Below are 21,479 nucleotides of genomic sequence, written 5' to 3'. Positions count from 1 at the left end.
ATCATGTTTGTTGTATTAAAGTGAGGCCGGTACCTCCCATGGACTGTATATAGAGTGGACAGTGTGGCTCCGCCATTTATCATTATACGGTTTTGAAGCCAAAATTCCTCTGTCACAAGCGCAGCCATTGGCAGCAATTGCAGCCAGAGTCTGAGCAGTCGAGACGATGAGGGATTCTGGGAGACTCTTCCTGACTCTACCTCCAGACATATTTTACACCCCCCCCAAAAAATACTTGAGAGCGGCAGCTGTCAATCATTAAACGTTACGTAGAGCCTCACTTTTTAACTTCGTATAACGAAATATAATGAAAACGAAACTTTTCAGAAAAAAGAGGACTTGGATACAAGACAGCCAAATGATATCTTCAAATCACCACAACAATTGGACGTGAGAAACATTTCTACGAGGAGTATTAATTTTTTTAAGTTTGAACACAGCCCAATTGGAATGACTGACAGCCAGCCACCAGGGGGAGCAGTTTTTGTGGAGATCTCACTTCGAGCCGAGCAAGCGGATGTCCATTTTTTTACAGTCTATGGTACCTCCTCGAGAAACACTTACTTTACAAATGTTGCAAGACTTGCTATCATTGCTTTCCAAAGAGAAGTAGTCCTACACGGCGAACATGTTTGCAATGTGGTTTAATTTACAGCAGCAGTAAAGCGTGACGTTGCTGGAAACACATGAAAACTTGATTGGTCCTGATCATGCAAAACAAAATATGATGCTATCCGCTCCTCCAAAAACAGCCATACTGATACTGATACTGATCAGTGTACTGGATTAGGACATCCCCAGGTTATGAAATGGCTACTTTAACATGACTTCCAACATCTGCAGTAAACTTTATGTGATGATTTATGGGGATTAGGTGGTCATCACAATCCCAACAGGCTTCACAAGAACTAAACATTAATATCAGGATGTGACTAAGTTAGCTAATGCTTTTTGCTGTGATCACCTGTTTGGTATTACAACAGTGTCAACAAGCAGTGGCCCTGGTGGTAGCATTAACTTCAAGTTGTGTCTCACATAATGTAAAACAAAAAGCTGTGTGTCCAAGATGGCTTCACCACATGTTGGCCACAAAGGAATCAGTTTAGAGTACACTTACCGACAGGGACATCGGAGACAACCTGCTGAGCTACTAAGAGCCTTAACCGCATTGAATGATATCAGCGGATACCTGAAAACACTTCTTCCAGCTCCAGACCTATACTGCAGTAGAGTACCCACTGCTGATGGAAGTAACCCTCAACCTTCAAGATAAGTATTTCCAAACTCTCACATATCTAGCTGATACAGGCATTTCCATTGCCCGGCTTTCTTTGATCCAACTGTTATCAACAATGATAGTCAAAAAGGAATTGTCAGGTAAAGCTTTCTCTTGTATCTCTCTGCCCTGTTATGGAACATCAGAAGAAAACATCCCACTTTGGGACCTTAAAACTGAATACAGCCAACAACAACAACAAAAATCCCAGTGGACCAAGAAATGACTAATCGAGGGTGGAAAGAAAAGGAATTAGGCTTAAGTCTGGGGCTTGGGGTCAGTTGGTAGGACCGGTGCTGGACAATAGCATTGGTGACCAATTAACTATTTTGCACTCCTGCAGCTGTTAATAGTCTGAATATGGAAGGATTTCTAAGTGCACATAATTCATCTTTTGTCCAAATCATCCGTCTTTTTGTGGACAAAAGGCAGTTACATTGTAGACACGGGAGATGATGGAAAGGAGACAAAAGCTTGCCTTGTGTAAAAGTCATTTCTGGCTCATCTTGTGAAGAAGAAAAATGAATAATGTGGAAATTGTCTTGGTGAAGGTTTACAATTGGACTTGATTAACTGACCTTCTGGACTGAAAAGTGTTGTTATTTTTTTCAAATAGAATGAATAAAAGAATAGCTGTTTACAAAGTCCACATGCAACAATTTAAACAGATTTCTTGATGTATGTCTGCTGGTTTGATGCAACTAGCTTGACTCCTTACGTTCTGACACATCAATAGAAAGATGAACTGAAGTAAGTGTGTTTGTGTGTACTTGACTCAGTGTGTCTACCATGTGACAGAAAAGTGACAGTCCGTGTGTGTGTTCCTATTAAACAGCCAGTTATAGTAATGAATACATACATGCAAATTAGTCCAAGATGAGGGCTAATTGTCTGATTAGATGTGCTTCAGGTTGATAGATGCACAATAAGCCTGTGCACAAAAAGCACTCATTAAGGGACATTAGACCATTAAATTGAACATTAGAATATAGCCAGGGGGAAAAATATGGATGTTCATTAATGTGCTTCCACACGTAGGAGCAAGTCTGTGTTTGTCTGTGGGCACATTACCTTTGCTGTGAGTACTTTGTTCTCTTGTTGCCAGTCTCTGTCAGACTCTGCACCTGTCTAAGAGAAGAGAGGGATTAAATTAGCATTACAACAATTTAACAGTTCAGCTGCTTTTTCTTTGACTTACAAAAACCTGGAAAGAATCTGAAATTCAAATAGCTTAGTGGTAAAGACGCTTATGACAAAGAACATGGCAGAAGTGTTCATAACACCCACACAGTACACTACACAAGCTGAGATGTGTACAAGCCACAGGTGGAAACTTACAAGCCTTTTCTATCTTTCTAAAGAATTAACAATGGATGACAGCATTTGCATACAAACAGAAAGCAAACACCGCCTCTGAGGCCTCTTCCTCTACTTTAAAGGAACAATAGGCCACCGCGAGCAAACTTTTTGGGGCACACCTGCAGACACACAAACAAACGCATGAGTGCTTAGCGGCCTGAGTACGTTCATGTTCCCTGCTGGAAAAGAACAGGAACACATCGAGGCTCTTCATCAACATGTAAAATAGGGGAAAAAAATTGACTTGTCTGGTGTTCTTTTTTTTTTTTTTTTTTTTTGTGGTGCAGAACACCTCCTGAGGCAAGCTCACACATGCACGCCCACGCAAACACTAAAAACCAAGCCCTGTTTGCTCTGGATGGTGTCTCTCTCGCTCTCACCCTCTGAGAGATAAAATGACATGCTTTGCTAGCCAGGTTGTTTTTAACTCAAGGGAAAGGCAGATTTGCTGAAAACGGTGTCTTTTACACTTGGGTTTCCTCCAACAAAGACGGCTGATTAAATAAACAAAAGAACTTGGCATCAAAGTGACACCTCAAAATAAATTGAGAGGGAGAGATGTTTATCTCCGTTTGCCTTCTTTATGGTAGAAATCAGCATGAAAATTTACACTGTAAACACATTCAAGCACGATATTTGATAAAAAATATCTATGTTTGGATATATATATTTTTTTTATGAAGTACAATTATTATTTTATCCTCAAACAAACCTATAGGGACTATATTGGACTGTGATTACTCCACACAAAAAAATTATATACATTTTGTTGGGATTAAAGGTTTATCCTACAGGATGAAATGCTTCCTGTATTTGCTGAAAAACCACAAAATATAGGTGTTCCAAAACTCACTGTCAAACCTTAAATAAGGCAGCAAGAGGAGAAGGAAGGAGGAAACAGGAGGCAAAGGGAATTGAGCAAGGAAGGGGAAATTAATTTTCATAAAGCTCACAAGCTTTACTAACACAATACTAATACTACTATTTACAGCTGTTTTGTTTTATTGTACTTTTACTTTTGATTCTTGAGTAATTTTAATTTGAGCTACTGAAAGTCTTTCACTCAAGTGATTTTTAGTGGGTGACTTTCACTTTCACAGAAGTAGATTTCAAGTGACATATCTGTACTTTTACTCAAGTATGGCTTTCAAGTACTTTATACACTACTGGCTGTAAAAAAATTTTTTTGAATTTTGAATTTATTAAAGGATAGCCCCTTGAGATACAGCATCTTGTTTTCAAGGGGGTCCCTGAACAAACATATACAGAAAACACACTACAACACATTCACATATAAACACACAAAACATACAACAGATACAGACGTCTTGCTCGCCCTACTCCCATACACAACCCCAACTGACATATGCCTAAAATGCAGAATAGACAAAAAAATATAACACAGATCAAAAATGTGAACATAAAAGAAAAATAAATGAAGAAAATAAATCGGAAACATGAGGAGTAGAGACATTCTGAAGCAATGAAAAGAAGTAACAGAACGCAAAGAAAAAGGGAGATTATTCCAATCTGATGGGGCTTTGCACTGTAATGATCTTTTCCCAACTACAACCTAGAACTCTGAAAGTACCAAAACACTGTGGAGGTTGTTAAGAGCAACACTGATGATGATTGTCAATGTTTCTCTACAGTCTCCACATGGCTGTTGGAAACTTTGGAAACAAAGAATATTGATTTCAGAGAAAAAATCAAGTTCCTCATTTCACAGTAATTCACTCAAAGGATAAGTTACAAAAACTTATCTAAAGAAAATCAACTTTTGATTCACTTGTGTGTGCTGCCCTGCTGAGAGGGGAGGAACTTACAGATGCTCCTGTTTCCATCTTCAGATGGTTTTGTAGCTTTAGAGAAACACAGAAGAATGCTTTCGAATGCAAATTAAATTATGTTATCTCAGTTTATTTGCTCACCCAGCAGTAGCTTCAAAACTGCTGCATCTGCAAAAAGTCGGAGCATGAATAAAAATGTTGCACAACAGAAAGAGTGAATGTGTGTAATAAATACTCTTCATCTCAGTTTGACTGTAAATAAACAAAAGAAATATATATATTTTATTTTTATTTTTTGGGGAGTAATACCGCTCAAAATTGATCATTCTTACATCACATGACTAAGGATGGAAATCATATTTTGGGCATGGAGATCTTGCAATATTAACATGATTATTACATCACACAGTTGATATCTCATAATGATTTCAAGATAATTAACCATATTCACTATCTTCGGGACTGTGATAAGAAATTGCTTTTAACTTCAATCAAATTACAAAATGTGCCAAGATGATTAAACATGGGTTACAATGTGACAATATCATGATTCAATTATTCACAGAAAGATGAAGTTACACTGGATTAACTTGGCCATCTTAGAAGATATTTAGGTGTGTATTAATAAGATAAAGTGTAGAAATGTAAGCCTTCATTGGATAAAAAGTTCCCTCTGCAGATAATCTAGCCAGTGATGCCTTCTTTACGTCTAAATCCAAAGGGAAAGCCATCAAAACTGTGAAACTATTAATAGTTTAAGGTCTTTCAGTTTGACTTTTAAAGTTAGGAAAACTATCCAAGCAATGAAAAGAACATCACTTTTTTGTGGAAGGGAAAGGCTAAAGAATGTAAATGAAAACAAAGTTAAGACCAAAGTGTGAGTTCAGTTAAGGCTGACACAGGTAAACTTTTGTTGTAATTTCGAGTCCCCTTTCACCTATCAAAACAAAATAATATACACAAAGATAAAACCCAAATTAACAAATGGGCTAAATTTATGTGGCTCTTTCTCTAATCTCCCAAATGCTTAAAGCCATTTTACATCATGTGTCATGTCTATCAATTCACATCACATTCTTTAGCTGATTGAATTCACAACACAGCCACTAAGGTGTTTGGGGTTAACTGTCTTTCCAAAGGTGTTTGGGTTAGGGATGCATGATATTGGATTTTTGCGGATATCCGATATGCCGATATATCAAAACCCCTTTTGGCCGATATCGATAATCACAAGTTTGTTTGTTTTTTTCACTGTAAAGAAAGCTAAGTCTATCCTGTACTGGCATTTATATGTTACTCTTATTGTGACGGTCTTTTTTGTTTAAGAAACACACATAAACAAGACAGAAAACATTTGATTTTACCATAAATAAGAAATGTATTATTTTTTCAAACTCAAGACATTCAGTATTGAAATACAGAAAAATAATTTCTTTAGATCACATGAACTTTAAATGTACAATGCATTTTTAAACATAACCAAGTTGCATTTGATTATTTTAGAGCTACTGTAACAACCTGGTGACAGACACAGAGCTCTGCTGTGCAAATAAATGAAGTGCTACTTTTTATTTAAGGAGCTTATTTTTCAGATGGAAAATAATAATAATCCTAACTGAATAGCACCTTATCGGCTGTGCCTATCAGCAGAAATTTTCATATCTGCCGATACCGATAAACATGTTTTTAAGCTTTTATCAGCCGATACCGATATTACGCCGATGATATCGTGCATCCCTAGTTTAGGTTAACTGTCTTTCCCAAGGACACTTTGGCATGTGGGACCTGGGATAAAACCCCAAATCATTCGAATTAAAAGGATACTACTTAACCCAAACAAATGAAAAGATCTCTCACATTGGCACAGTGTGATATTTTATTGAGTCAGTTGGTAGTAGCCACTGGTTTATGGAAAGTTGAACGACTCTTATGTTAGTGTTTGTTGTGTTTTCTCTTCTTAGAATTCCTGATCTACTCTGTCAATATGGTGCAGATCAGTTAATAAATGTTGTTATGATGCTACACTATTATTAACTGCATTTAATAGCTTATTAATGCTAAGATGCTAAGCAACTTTAAAACCCTCTTTTTAAAAAAAAAAAAAGATCAGAAATCACTGTAGAAATAGACAGGGACAATTATTGAGACATTTTTTAAAGTAAAGATAGCTCTATCTATCTATCTATCTATCTATCTATCTATCTATCTATCTATCTATCTATCTATCTATCTATCTATCTATCTATCTATCTATCTATCTATCTATGGCGAGTACAGCCATCTACAGAATGAGCTCACCACTTTTTGAAAGGATGACTCTTGCATACTGAAATATAAAACACCTATAATGAAAAAAAAATGTAAGTAAATCCAAGGTTGCAGTAAAACATCATGCCAGCTGTTGTCTTAATTTCTAAAGCTCAAACAGGTTGTCTGAATTCCATGAATCACAGGTTATTAAATCATGGCTTGAATTGAGAAGGCTTGAGAAAGTGTAAAGATCCACAATAGATTGGCACTTTAAGCTGGACTGGCTCACAGCTCACACACAGGCACACACAGACTCTACAGTAAGTTTTGGTCTTGTGTGCGGGTGAATTTGGCTCGTCTATCAGTGTGCAGTTTTTTTATCAGTGGACCATCCCATTTCCGTTGTGTTGATGCAGCAGATGGATTTCCTCCCTCTATCCATTCATCACCTGCCACACCAAAACGTGCTTTTGCCCCCTTTCCTCCAGTGAAAAATGGGCATTATACTATCTTATTCCCTTGAGAACTTGAAAGTTGTTACAGTGTCATCAAACAACAACAACCCTAAAAACCTCTTCAGGAAAAACAGGATCAAAATGTAAAGTATACATAGAATAAAAAAGAAAAAAGAAGAGGATAAGTTTAAAAGACAGAAGCACAACATGCTAATATTAGCAGTCATTTTTTATATAGTGCACAGAAGTGACATAAATTCTCTCTGTATTTTTTCATCACAGACAAAGCCCTGTGTTATAAATTATTCCATGCATAATTATTTACTTGATAAACAGGGATTTAATTTAGGGAAACAGCAATCATAACTCATGCGCACAGCAATGAGGGTAAAGGGACAAACATATCTTTTCTTTCTAGCGAGGCAATTAGTCAATGGTTGAATTAATGTAGATATATTTCAAATGCCAAGACTAATTTAGAAATTGCTCTGCTGTGTCAATAAAAATAATGAAGCTTACACTTTTAGTGACACTGCTGCTGCAATGAGCTCATTTATGGGTGTGAGGGCAGCTGAATGGAACATTTGTTATCTGTGCAGAGAAGGAAATGAAGTTTTTAGTCAACGACACTTATAAGAAAACTGCTGCGGCTGTTTTATATATTTCACTAAATTAAAACTTTAGGGATAGTGAAAATATTAAGAGTTTACCTCTTCAGAAAAAAACAATAACCAGAATGTTAAATCCATGCATTACACATCTAGTTTTCAACTGTTTTGTCAGTTTGAGGTTTGTAACTTTCTACCAAAGTAGTAATATGACATCTTAATGTAAATAACTAATTACACTGGGCTTTTCAAAGGCACACAACATACAAGTTAAAGGTTTAAAGAAGAATGCCACACTGATGAATGAGTGGCGGTAAGAGGGCACTGGATAAACAGCCACAAAGACAAATACAAAACAAGGTAGACATATAGCAAACAGCAGGTCTCCGACAGGTCAAACCTGCTGAATCACTCAGTGGTTACGTTGGACTGTTAGCTATGACAGCTATCGATCCCACAGACACAGACAGGAAGGAGAGACAGGCGGAGAAACAGACACAAGATGACAGACAGCCCGAGAGAAAGTCAACAAGAGCATGCAGAACAAGAAAACGAGTGGGAGTGTTGAGTGTGTGGATTCACAGGCTGTCAAATGAATCAGCACGTCAAATGACAAATTAGAAGCCTTTAAATCAATGTTGTGCTTTGCAGGTTACAAAGTAAAAGCCTTGTGTTGGTGATCGATAGAAAAACACACGCAGGTGCTGTGGTAATTGAAGATCCATACAGATCCAAGAAGTAACTGCTTCCATAATGCATGTCTGATTAACAATTCATAAAATGTGTGCTCATTTTTAATTTCGATAAACTAAAAATAACACAGCTTTACAATTTTTCAGACCAACAAAAGAATGTTAATAGTAGGTCATGTATAAGAATAGGGATGGGTACCTATTGATATTGATATCAGTGCTCTTATCCATTCTGCCTATTGATCCTTGTTCTAATCATCCTTCTAATTTTAATCCTTATTCTAATAGCTTTGGCAACATGTTTTTAGTTTGTTTTTTTTAATCTTCATGCTAATAAACCTTATTTCAAATTGATTTTGAATTTGAATCAAATTGATCCCATTTAATCGTTTCCCTTATTATTTCCTCCTGAAAATTGTCTCTGTACAAAAAGTAGCTTAACAGGTTTTCTGTATCAACAACATTTAATTGAATTTATAAGTGAATAAATATGAAATTGGTCACTGGATCTGGATATCTCTGAACGTAAAATATCGAGAAATAAGTAAAAGTCACACGCCATGTGAAGCTGATGTACTGTCTTGTTACATTCTATTGAATAAAGTAGACCATCTACTGCCTTGCAGTGGTTATAGCATTACTCTGAGTTGTTTGGAACCTAATCGTAGTTATGAACCCAGCCATGGCCACTGAGCCTGCATGTAGCTTGTCTTTCATTTGCTGGCAAGTATTTTGACATTTAGGTTTCTCAGTATCGTTTATAACGAGTAACTGTGATATGACTCTTTGATGAAAGTTGAAATTCTATTCTGAAGCCCAAGTTATACCGATGTATGCTAACCGCTAGCATATCAATGCAATTTCCCATATACATTAACCTAGCTAGGGCTATTTTGTCTAGATTGTTTTCAATAAATAAGGAGACTTATATGTCTCCAATGTATTAAATATGAATCTCTTGTGAGACAGTAATGTACACTTCTTTGTGTGTTCAGTTCTTCAGTAAAACTGAATCAGAGTTATCTTGGAAAGTGTTATCTACAAGGGGCACATCGATCACAATATACTGGCCGATCAACGATCACTGATCTTTAAAAAAGCATGACCTGTTGATACTGATTTGGGCCGATTTACTTCTTTTATTTTTTATAACTGACAGCATAAACCTTCAATTTCCCAATTTTATTTAATTGAAAAAAATTGACAATACCTGTGAAACAATAAAATCTGTTTTAACTTAAACAACCAGTAAAATGTCCCAAGTTTTAGGTCTCAGAGCAAAAAGCAACAAAGGCTGGCTGTCAGACCTTCTCAGAGGTGGATAAGATCAGTTTCAAATGTAAGGATGGGCCGATCACCGATCTCTGATCACCAATCACTGATACCCAAAAATTAAGGAATTTGGCACCAATTGATTGGTGCATGTCTATTATCTACTGCTAAGCTAAGACAGCTGCGACAGACTAGTCAACATAAAGTGCGGCAGCTCCAACACAGAGTTGAGAATCAAAATGGGAATTGTTAAGCAAAAAGACAAACGAAATAAATGGATTGAAACATTGTTATTGATTCTAAACCAGTTTTTTGATACCCATCCCTATGTAAGATTTACTTTTTTAACAACTTCAACAACAACCTGCACCCTTTTTATAAATGGGTACCATAAGTGCCTCGAACTACAGTTTCAGCAGTGTAGAAGAGAAGGGCTAACAGATTAGCTTTGCTGATGACAAATGCTGAACTTAACTTTTTCCAGTTTGAAAAACTGAGATTGTATTTTAAAAAAGCAGGTTCCTATAAGTGGACAAAGATACCCCCAAATGATAAACTAGTTCAAAAACTGTAGATAAATCCCAAAAGACATTCATATCACTCAGCCATTGCAGCATTACCACTGACAGATGAGTTGAGTATTACTGATTATTTCTCAACAGTGACACCAATCAGTGGGTCGGATATGGCAGCGAGTGAGCATCCTGTCCTTGAAGTTAATGTGTTGGAAAAGAAGGAAAAATGACTGAGGGTGAGAATGTGAGTGACTCTGACAAGAGCCAAATTGTGATGACCAGACAACTTGGTCAGTGTATCTCCAAAGCCACAGCACTTTTGTGCTACCCCTGGCATAAAAGAAAAAAAATCACACGCATGTCCAGCAACGAGTGTGTGAGAGAGTGAAAAAATAAAATAAAATCGATCTAGAAAAAATTCAACCATATTTAAAGAAAAATGCACACGTAACCACAGCTGTACATGTGCGGTTATAATGTGTCCCAAGAGCTACTTGAGCTCAAGTTGATTGAACAGAGCCAGAACACAGTGTTTTACATTTTTTCAGACGTGGGGGTCATGTCAGCAGAGCCGTCAGGGTGCCCATGCTGGCCCCTGTCCAGCACAAACAGTAAGTTAAATGAGCATATGAGCAAAACTGGAGCATAGATCAACAGGAGACGCCTTCCTGAAGAAAAAGATAGAGGTGCTGACTTAGTCTCTTAATTTCTATGATCTCGATCCAACTGAGCATCTGAGGGGTGTGTTGTTCAACCAAGTCCAAAGCATGTAATGTCAACTCCAGGACTGAAATAGTATACTGTAGATGTCTTCATGCCAAACGCACCTTCTCCATCTGTCATCAGGTCAGGGCCGAAACAGGCCTGACCTGCTAAGAGGGGGTCCTGCACATCACAAGGCAGGTGGTCATGATGCTATGGCTGATCAGTGTGTGCTGCAGCTCTGGAAGGACCAAGCACCACAGGGTGAACACTGACAGTTGTTTTGTTGTCTTTCTTTTCTCTCCAGGGTCCGCTCTCTGAAGTGCTTTTATATCACTGAGCTGCAGACAGAGGTCAATGCACCGGTCATTCAAGTTGTCACACCCACTCACAGACCTTTTAGTCTGGGTAAATACTGCAGATGGAAAGCCCCACTTACCTTTTGCAGCATCTAAAGCATATAAAAATTAGGACTGAACTTGACTGAAACACCGGTGGAAATATGGATTTTAGTGCCATATTCCAGATATAAGTCTAAATTTAAAGCTCCAAGCTGTTTCTGCTACCAGCACGGAGGCTTTCTGTGGGCGTGCAAGAAGAGGAGTGATTGTGATCCTAAAAATATGTTGGGATTTTGTTTGTTTTAAGGCAGCTATTTTACAACACGATTTGCAGGCAACAAGACTTAATAACTTCTACCACTACTTTTGTCAAAGTCTTTTGACAAAGATACAGTAATATCTATGTCTCTGTGCTGTCAATAACTTGACAGTTAATTGCTATCAATATTTTTGTTTCATTCAGCGGTTTGAGTATTTAGACAGATTAGGCTATAGATGTTCTATTCAAAAGCTTTTTAGGACAAACTGCATGTTTGTGCAACAGTAATTTGATTTAAATGATGCGGCAAGCATCCCACCCCAAGATATTTCATTTCTATTTCATATATTTTCTAGGGCTGTCATTTTAACGTGTTAATTAGATTAATTAATTATACCACAAATTAACGCGTTATAAAAATTAACGCAGATTAATCTGGATCCCAAACCCGCGGGGCGTTCAAAGACGCACTTATTTTCAAATGTCTGGCATTTACAAACCGTATGTCCTACTTGGAAAAAGTGGTGTTCTCGTCAGATATTCAAATTTCCAAGGGTCCCTGAATGGATCACACATGAGGTCAGCAACATGCCTCAAACCGGGGGGAAGCGAGAGTGATTTTTGTGAGACTGCCGTCCGCATCTCGTTTATTCATACGTCATTTTTGAAAATCGGCAGAAAATCAACCATTTGCTCTAGCTCAATTCTGTAAAAAAAAACAGATAATTCTACACTCTTTGCTGCATTAAACAAGCCCCGAATGATCGATATTTGTCCTGTATTTAAATCTAAAGAATTCTTTGAAAATTTACTTCCATCTTCCTGGTGTCATGTTTCAGCTTGGGGCTGCTCTGCACCAATGGGCAACAGTTTGTGTGTTCAGAGCTTGTAAATATGAAAATACTTCACTCTTCTTGATCCAAGACTTGAATTAAGTGTTTTGTACATAGTTCCTCAGTTTTTAGCCTTTAGCCCTGGTTCTCCTGACCTCATAGAAGTATAGAAGTTCATATTGCAGTGAAAATTGAGTCCACATCCAGTAAAAATGTGACAGAAGCAAAAACTATCCTAAAAATCAAATCAGCTGATCTTAGGTGTAGGACTGTGATAAAGATAGAACGATAAAACTTTTTTCATTTGTTCCTTATGCCTCAGGGTACCTAGAAATGTGTTGTATATATTCCCACCTTATTTTTAAATGTTTTTTAATGTCTTTTAATGTAATTTCAATGTCCTGGAATTCAAATTCTCTATTTTGGGACCTTAAGCAGATATGAGATTAAAATGCGCTTAATTAGATTAATTACAAATCCTGTAATCAATTAATTAGATTAATTTTTTAATCGTCTGACAGCATTGATATTTTCCTTTTTTCTGATATTCAATTTGCATTGAATGACCATTTAATCCTGACGTTAAAGTTTTGCAGAGTTAGAGGCAAGAGCGAGGCACTGACTCTAATTTCTAAGGAGATAGAGCACTCATACAGATCAATGCACAAAGAAAGTATAGAGGTATCTTAAAATTAAAAGGTTTATCAAACTAGGTCAAGTGAATGTCATGCTTGTGTATGCCTCTTTTAAAAATAGTACAAAAAAGCACTGCACAAAAGCTTTTGTGTGTTTTGGGTGAAACCTGATCTCCAGTTTGCAAAGACACTCAGGGTGTCACTCAGCTCTCTTTTTAGCTGCAATGGCACGCGTACACAGTATCTCATCCATTCAGCTACTTATACTGCATGTTACACACTTGATAACACACACAGAATTCACACTTTTCTGCACAGTTTCAGACTGTCTTTGTGTCTACCAACAACACACACACACACACACACACACACACACACACACACACACACACACAAACACACACACACACACACACACACACACACACACACACACACACACACACACACACACACACACAAACACACACACACACACACACACACACACACACACACACACACACACACACACACACACACACACACACACACACACACACACACAGACTCATCTGCCTTTAAAGACAGCCTAGTCCAGGTCAGATCGGGGCAGAGGGGTTAGAGCTGCAGGTCCGTCTGAGGAAATCCAGGAGGATGATGGGATTGTGAAGAGGGCGTGAGAGAGAGGTGGAGAGCACCACTCAATCAGTTCCTATTGACTCTTTCTCCACTGGGAACATGATAAACTATGCGAATCTATGGGATATAACAAGCCAGTGCATTTCTTTGTATTGAAGGGAAATGGCAAACTGGAGTTACTCTAAATGTTCAAATTGCTTCATGGTGTGTTTTCTGACTGTTGGAGCATTTGATTAAATAAAGACTTTATGAAGCGATGAGATTCTTTTACAAGCTGATAATAACCAGGATCACTTCAAAGCCTTAAATTATACTGCTAGATGTGAAGTGCTACACCCTTGTTATGCCCTCGATAAACACTTTGACATACTGAGTCAACACCGCTCTTTTTAAAACCATTTTAGCCAATTTTCCTCACCAGAGAACTTTTATTAGGAGCACTGAGTCAGGAGTAAAAATAAACTAGACCTTAGTGGACTCAGGAGTTAGAGACTCTGTTGGGATAAAGTACAGGGAGGATTTTTGGGGGTGCACGGTGAAAACAAGGGCACCAAATGAAGCTAAAATGAGGCATTTAAATATTTCAAATTTGTTAAAAGATATGTAAATGAGAGCTTAACTGTGAACACAACTTGAATTTGGAGCAGGTTAAAATGTGAAACCCACAACACTGGCAGAGATTTTGTAAATTAGGTCTCATGAAGGTTAATCATATTCTAAATGAAGCACAGATATAGAGAGAAAGAAAGACAAGAACTTTTGCATTTAAGGCTGAGAATACAAAATTTAAGTCTGATATTTAATAAAACATTGCTCACATTAAATCTATTAATACATCCCTGAAAGTAATTTTAATTTCAAGGTTGAGGCCAATGTGCCCAAAGAGGGATGATGGTTTATTTAACATTTCTTAAAGTTGTCTGACCTTGTAACATTGAACATGTGATTCAAACTTTTGTTTCATGTGATGACTTACACAGTAAAAGCATACTGTACTGACGGATATTTACACTGTATTGAAATGTTCTTGTTTGTATGGTAAATACTGTGCCGATAGGTTATTGTTCAATGAAGGGATTTTGGATGTTTTTGGTTGGTTTGACTTTATTCTGACTGTAAAAATTTATTAAATAAAAAACATTGATAAAATTTGCTTTTATTTACTTATTAAAGAGCCAACACGCTGTAACATAGTAAGTATTGGTGGTGAGCAAGCCACCATTTGAAGTCATCATTGTTATGAGCATGTATTAAAGATCCCATATTATGCAAAAATCCCTTTACTAAGTCTTTAAGTGAAATTCTCTTTGGCTTTCCTCCCAGCCCACAAAATGTGATATTTAATGACAAAATCTGTACTTAGCAGTGCTTGTGAGTGTAAAATCTTGACCTAAAACGAGCTGTTTGGATTTTGGGGATTTGCCGACGTCAGCAATTCCTTTTTTGATCAATCAGTAGCAAGTCTGACCTGATTGGTCCACCAGAGCAGATACCCCCGAACTTCCTCCCCGCCCACTCCCCTCTGTGCTGCTGGAGAGATAACTCTTAAGAAATCTCTTCAGCAGTAGGAGGAGAATGCCGAAGTTAAAGAGCCATCCCTGCTCTGTTTTTGGCTGTAAACAGCCACATAGTTCCATCAAGCTTCCCATCTTGAAAGAAGACAAGACTAAGTGGCTAGAGTTCATTTATCAAGGAAATATGCCAGCTACACTCAGTAAAACTGTGCACGTGTGTGCTAGTCACTTCAACTTCCAACTTTGGACAGTCCAACAGAGGGCTAGCAAATAGACTGGTCCTGAATCCAGGCGCATTACCAACCATCCGCCAACAAACCTCGGACCCTGGAAATGTGAGTATTTCAAATGCTGAGTGCCGTGGAATAGATGTAAGAGCTTTTCCTCAGTGTACCCCTGTCTCTCTTAGCTTCAGGATGCTAACTTTAGCTGCGGTTAGCCTGTTTTTTTAGCCTGTAATGTTACGGTAAACGAGCTTTGCTGTTTTCTAAACATTGTGCACTCACAGCACAGCTCTCAGTGACACAGAAGAGCAGGGCGGTATCAGCTGTGGCTCATTTACATATGAAGGTCACGCCCACTGAATCAGAGCGTTCTGAACAGAGGGGCTATGAGAGCCTGGAAACAATGCTGCTGTGCTTGATTTATTGGCTTTTGGACCAAATCATGTTACTACCATTTCATGAAGACATCAATGATCCATATAAAACTGCAGAAAAGGAGCGAAATATGGGACCTTTAAAGAAACAAGAGGGAGCATTAGCCACGGCTAGCATTAACGTTAATAAAACTGAGAGTGCTGCTGTCATTTTAAAAAAGGATGATGTTTGTAGCATTGAATATTCATTAGTTAATTGCCTGTTCCTACTGAATAGTATTTCAACTTGAAATGCCCATCCCTTTTTAAAACCTTAAAAAAGTTCTTCAGACACAACTCAGGGCTTTAGTAATGGACTTTTCAAACAGCACTAGATGACTCACTTTTTTCCATGTAAGACTGAGGACTTCCCCAGCTGATAGCATATTTAAAACAACATCCAAAGTTGATTCTACTTTGAAGAGGAATCGCTGCCTGCTCTGTGTGATCTGATCTCTAAGTACATACACAGTCTGAGCCACAATAGAGTCAGTGACATAAGTTTTGCCATATGGGCTTCTGATGTTTGACCAGTGAGTATGCCACCATAAGCTGACAGCGCAGGGGCTGGATGAAAAACTGTGTGTGAGAGCAGGAGTGCTCCAGTTTAGAGAGGTTTAAAATAGCAATAAACATATGATAAACAATAATAATAATACTTAGAATAATAATACATTTTATTTATAAAATGTTATTCTGAGTACCCAAAGAAAACATCATCATGAAAAACAATAGAATAATAAAACGTGAATAAAAAAGCATAGAATACATTTTGAAAGTAACCCTACATTAAAGGCACTTCTGAAGAGGTGGGTTTTGAATTAATTCTTTGTTTTTATGCATGCTAATGTATTGATTGTGAACACAATTTACCCATGTAACTGAACATAGTGTCCAGCCCAATTTCATTGGTTAGAATCTACACCCACTGTCCACTTAATTAGGAACACCTGTTCAACTGCTTGTTAAACAAATATCTTATCAGCCAATCACGTGCCAGTATATCAGTGCAGGTCCAATGACTTTCACAGTCACCAGATCTCAATCTAAAGAAGAGAGAAAGGAAAAATCTCTTAGAAATGTTTTGAGCACCTTGTTGAATCAGAGTTGTGGAGAATTAAGGCAGGTCTGAAGGTGAGGGATGTTTTAACCTGGTTCTAGCAAGGTGTACCTAATAAAATGCCCAGCGAGTGTAAATTCATGTGGTGTTAAATCTTGTTTTATTGTATAAATTAATTCTGCTGCATAACTCAAAACTGGTGAGAAGCTGTTAGAACTGTCTGACTCACTGATTTGAGTGTACGTACGGTACTTGAGAAAGACAGATGCAGGTTTGCTTTTGAGAGCGCTGCAGATGAACTCTAATCTTTTCTTTTTGGGTAGCAGACTTTCCTATAATCTCAGGAGATGGCTCCGCTTGCTGATGAGCAATACTGCTTTTGGAAAGTAAGAGGAGGCTTTGATAAAAGTTTTTCTATTACCTCAGTTATTCAAGCAGAGCCAGTGAATCAAGTCTACATGTTTCAACTATTTCCTGGCAACGACAAATGCGTTTAACAGCCCTCTGTTTGAATCCAGATTTGGATTCAAGCAAGTCAACCCATAGCAGGGTCTGTGACAAATGTTGAAATAAAAGTGATGTGAGGCTAAGATGTTTGCTTTGTAACAGTTTAACTACAACATATAAACAGATTACAGATAAAAAATCCCAGCTACTGTCCTGCTTGTGTACACCCGAACTTTGTGTTTTCTGTTTCAGATTTCCTTCATTGATCCCCAAGGGGTATTACATTTCCGTTTCATCCCATCTAAGAGACATATAAAGACAAAGACATGGAGGGAACAGGAGCAGGAGACATGCACAGCAAAGTGCACCCATTTTGTTAGATGTGAAAAAGAGTACAAGAGGTAAGAAGGGGAAAAAAACAAAAAGCAGACTATGCTCCTGTAGGAAGGAGGCACAGTGTGAGATTCACAAAAAAACACCACCTCAACACATAAGTGCATAAATGACCAATACACCAAAACTCTTGGACTTGCATATATGGGAGGGGGAAGGGTGTGAGGAAGGGAAGGTGTCACAGCACTGACACTGAGGGGCGTGCTCGCAGCTTCACTTGGGTGTGTGCGCATCAACCCACAGAGCGGTAAAGAGGGAGGCAGGGGGATTGGAGCCAAAGAAGGCGTTGAATTTGAGGGGGTGTGCATGCTATGTGTCTTCGTGTGTGTGTGTGTGTGTAGGCCATAGACTGTATATAGAGTGGATAGCATAGCTTCACCATTTATCAATGTATGGTTTTGAAGCCAAAAGTCCTGCGTAGCAGGCCCAGCCACTCAGCAGTTGTGCAGCCAGAGTCTGCGCAGTAGAGACAATGAGGGATTCTGGGAGAATCTTGAGTGGAGCTGGGTGACAAAAACAATATTTTTTTTTTTTCTTTCAAGAGTCTAAACACTTCCTGACTATCTCCCGACATTTTACAATCTCCTGAAAAAAATACACGAGAACGGCAGCTGTCAATCATCGTTAAACATTACCTAAAGCCTCATTTTTAACCTTGTATAACCAATGAAAATGAAACTTTTCAGAAAAAAAGAGGACTTGGATACAAGACAGCCAAATAATATCTTTAAATCACCACAACAGTCGGATTTGAGAAACACTTCTATGAGGTGTATTCATTTTTTAAAGTTTAACCACAGCCCATCTGGAATGGCTGGAAAGCTGGATTTTTTAACCTATACTGCAGCCAGCCACCAGGGGGAGCAGTTTTAGTTGAGACCTCACTTCTAGCCAAGCAAGCGGACGTCCATTTATTCTATAGTCTATGGTATAAGCCCGTTGACCTCATCTCCACCCAGACTCAACTATGTCTCTGTCATCTGATGATGACAAGGCCACTGATGTTACCATGGAGATGACCCTAAAGAGTTCTGATCCCGTGACAAAGTTTACAGGAGTATGGGTCCCGGGTTGTAGGGCCAGGAGAGTAGTGCATTTTCAGCCTACCAAGGCCAACACAGGGGAGTTGAATGAGAGATAAAGATTGTTTGGGTCAGGCCGACTCTGCAATTCCGTCTGCCTTAAGTCTCTCTGGTCATCTCTTTGGCATCTTTGCTGTTGACAGTATTGCTAACACACTTTGTTTTTTGTTCAGAATGATGCCAGAAGAGTGAAACATTACAATACATCTTTCTGAACACATTCAGTTACCATTTGCTCTTGCTCCAGTTTGAGTTGAGGCATTATTTTAAGAATAACACACTCTCAGACATGGAAAATGAAGTGTGACTCATGACTCTTCAACTACCTTGAAACGCGTCTGTCCCATGAACATGATGTCAGACAGTCTGGCTGAGTTACAGACATCTCCGCTTATGAATCTGACCCAACAATTTAGCAAAGAAGCAGATTCAGAAAACCCAAATGTTATCTCATGAAAAACAGATGAAAAATATGGACCTGCTTCTCTTCCGTCTTGTGATTATTTTAGCTCTTCCCACATTCTCCTGAGCGGCCTATTTCTGCTTCACTGATATTTGTAAGACGGAGAACAGAGATCAAGAGTGCGTCTGCATCGATTCTTTCCCTTTGTTATGACACTAAATTTTGCTTCACGGTGCTCTGCTGAATGAACAAACACACATGCTCTTTTTGTCTCTCTCACACACACACACTTATTAACAAACTATGATAGATAGCCTTGAGTACAAAGTCTGATACAAGATAATAAGTTATTTTGAGACTATTGATTCCTGTTATGTAATGAAACAAGTCTCTTTCAGAGGCATCTCTACAGAAATCAATCTCTCCATGCACTCTCATTCATTGCATTCTAATGAGGAGGTCGATGTTTCATCCAGAAATGCTGACTACACATAAATACAGTCATTATCTAGAGAAGGATAAAAGGAAAATAAGACAAATGTGACAAGATAACTACTGTAGGATGAAAATGTTTTCTATGGAAGGTTTAGGAAGCACACAGCTGCCCTGGATACCATCCATCATCCTAGCATCTCAAAACAAAGACGAATACATTATTCTATTTTTAGGAAGGTTTCTCTACATAGTGGGGTCACAGTATGTGCCTCTATTATCTTGTAGGAGTATAATAGTGTGGCTCATATGAAAGTCAGTGAATTATCCAATCAGCAGGGAACGTCACTTACAGATGGGGTCACAAGTAATGGAAAGTCGTTTTCACCGGGGGCTGTTTTCCATCTAGGATCGCAGTGTTACCACACAGCCAGCTCAACTAGGACAAATAGCTGCCTCTTGCACAAATCACTTCAGTAACCTAGACTAAGAAGCCCCAGCTGAGGGCTTTGGATGCTTAAATGTTTCCCCTGACCATAGACAAAGTACTGAGTGTGGAACACAGTGCAGTGCAGGACAGGAACATCCTGTTTTATACCCTGCTGTATTTCTGATGAATCTGCTGCTTTTTTTTTTTTTTTCCAGTGAGGTGGTTCAGAGAGGCACAGGTTTATTGATTTAACATTCATCTGTTGTCAGCATCGATACTATTTAGGACTAATGTCCAATAAAGGAAAAACACCCCAGTCAGAAAAAATGATGTAGATCTTCCTGACGAGGAGGGATGATGGTGTAAATGTTGGAGGTGTATTTTGCTGCATCAAGGTCAGTAATTTGAAGACAGTGAGGGTGGATACAGTAACTGTTTGTTAAGCTCCATCATTTTGAAGGTGGTTTCTCTTTGTATCCTCAGTGATATTTGAGCAGGTTTTGATTAATGAATGAAAACATACACAAAGTAAGTCTGCACTTTGTTGTGGCTGGATATGTCCTCTCTCTTCACTCAACATCCACATGCACGGAGCTGGGACACACAAAACCCAGAATTTCATGCACTTCCCACCCTAAAGATGAACTCCTCACAAGTTGTCCTTGTTTACCTCGAAAACCTCAAACTTGTTGCCTCCTGGCCCAGCTCCGTTCATGATGACTATTAGTACAGTGAAAAACAAACTTGTGTACACATGGAGTGTTTTATCCTAAAAATCAACCAGATGTTTTTCTGCTGTTCAGTGCCGGACTTCCTGTCTCAATCAATCTTCTCTGTGCTGATTAGCACATCTTGCTTCTGTATTCAACATGCATACATACCAGCACGGGGATGGATGTGAAACCAAACGGTACTGAAAAAGGAGCCACTGAAAGTTAGTTCATTAACTAGAACAGATTTTTTCAGTCAAGAAGAATCCAGACACTTTTAGTTATTCACATTGTGGACCAAATATCTGGGTAGATTATGTAAATCAGGCCAGTCCCATATGGAGAAAAAAAAAAAGTTACTGCACTACACAACCGACCAGCAGAGGGCAGTAAGACAACAATGAAGGCCTTTGGTGCGTTATTGCACTGCAGATGGATTTGTTGACTTGGAAAGGATAAAGCGGGAATGGCAAAGTCATTAACATCCAATGCTGTTTCAAAAAGCCAGAAACAGCTTCAACTGGGTAAACAAAGACTGCAAAGGGTGACACACCTTAAAGGATAAGTTCGGTTTATACAGTTTTTACATTGTTTATAGAATGAAGTAGAACAAAATACTCACCCAGAAGGCTTTCCTGATCCAAGCAGTGCTTCAGGAGATATTTAGATCCAAAATCGAGCAGCGGACGTCCGTATAATGGGATCCATCGGGGCATAGACAGCGCCGCTCCTAAAACTGCATTAATTGTCCAAAAACTCATGT

At 38.4% G+C, this 21,479-nt stretch overlaps 1 protein-coding gene across 5 annotated transcripts in view; it reads right to left on the bottom strand.

Annotated features, from left to right (window-relative positions):
* tnr (tenascin R (restrictin, janusin)) overlaps positions 1–21,479 on the bottom strand; it is a 235,844-nt gene that overhangs the window by 121,455 nt on the left and 92,910 nt on the right. For 3 of the 5 annotated variants that reach the window (XM_074688048.1, XM_074688046.1, XM_074688047.1), the window contains exon 2: positions 2,348–2,404. The gene's annotated coding sequence lies outside the window, so the exon portion shown is untranslated. The remainder of the gene's footprint in view (positions 1–2,347; positions 2,405–21,479) is intronic. The other 2 variants (XM_074688049.1, XM_074688050.1) reach the window with 1 other exon arrangement.

Source organism: Halichoeres trimaculatus, unplaced genomic scaffold, assembly GCF_033239565.1.
Source record: "Halichoeres trimaculatus isolate MK-OKI-2021-1 unplaced genomic scaffold, fHalTri1.1 fHalTri1_scaffold_15, whole genome shotgun sequence".
Classification (NCBI taxonomy): domain Eukaryota; kingdom Metazoa; phylum Chordata; class Actinopteri; order Labriformes; family Labridae; genus Halichoeres; species Halichoeres trimaculatus.
Note: the sequence above shows the minus strand (reverse complement) of the source record. Positions and strands in the feature narration are given on the sequence as shown.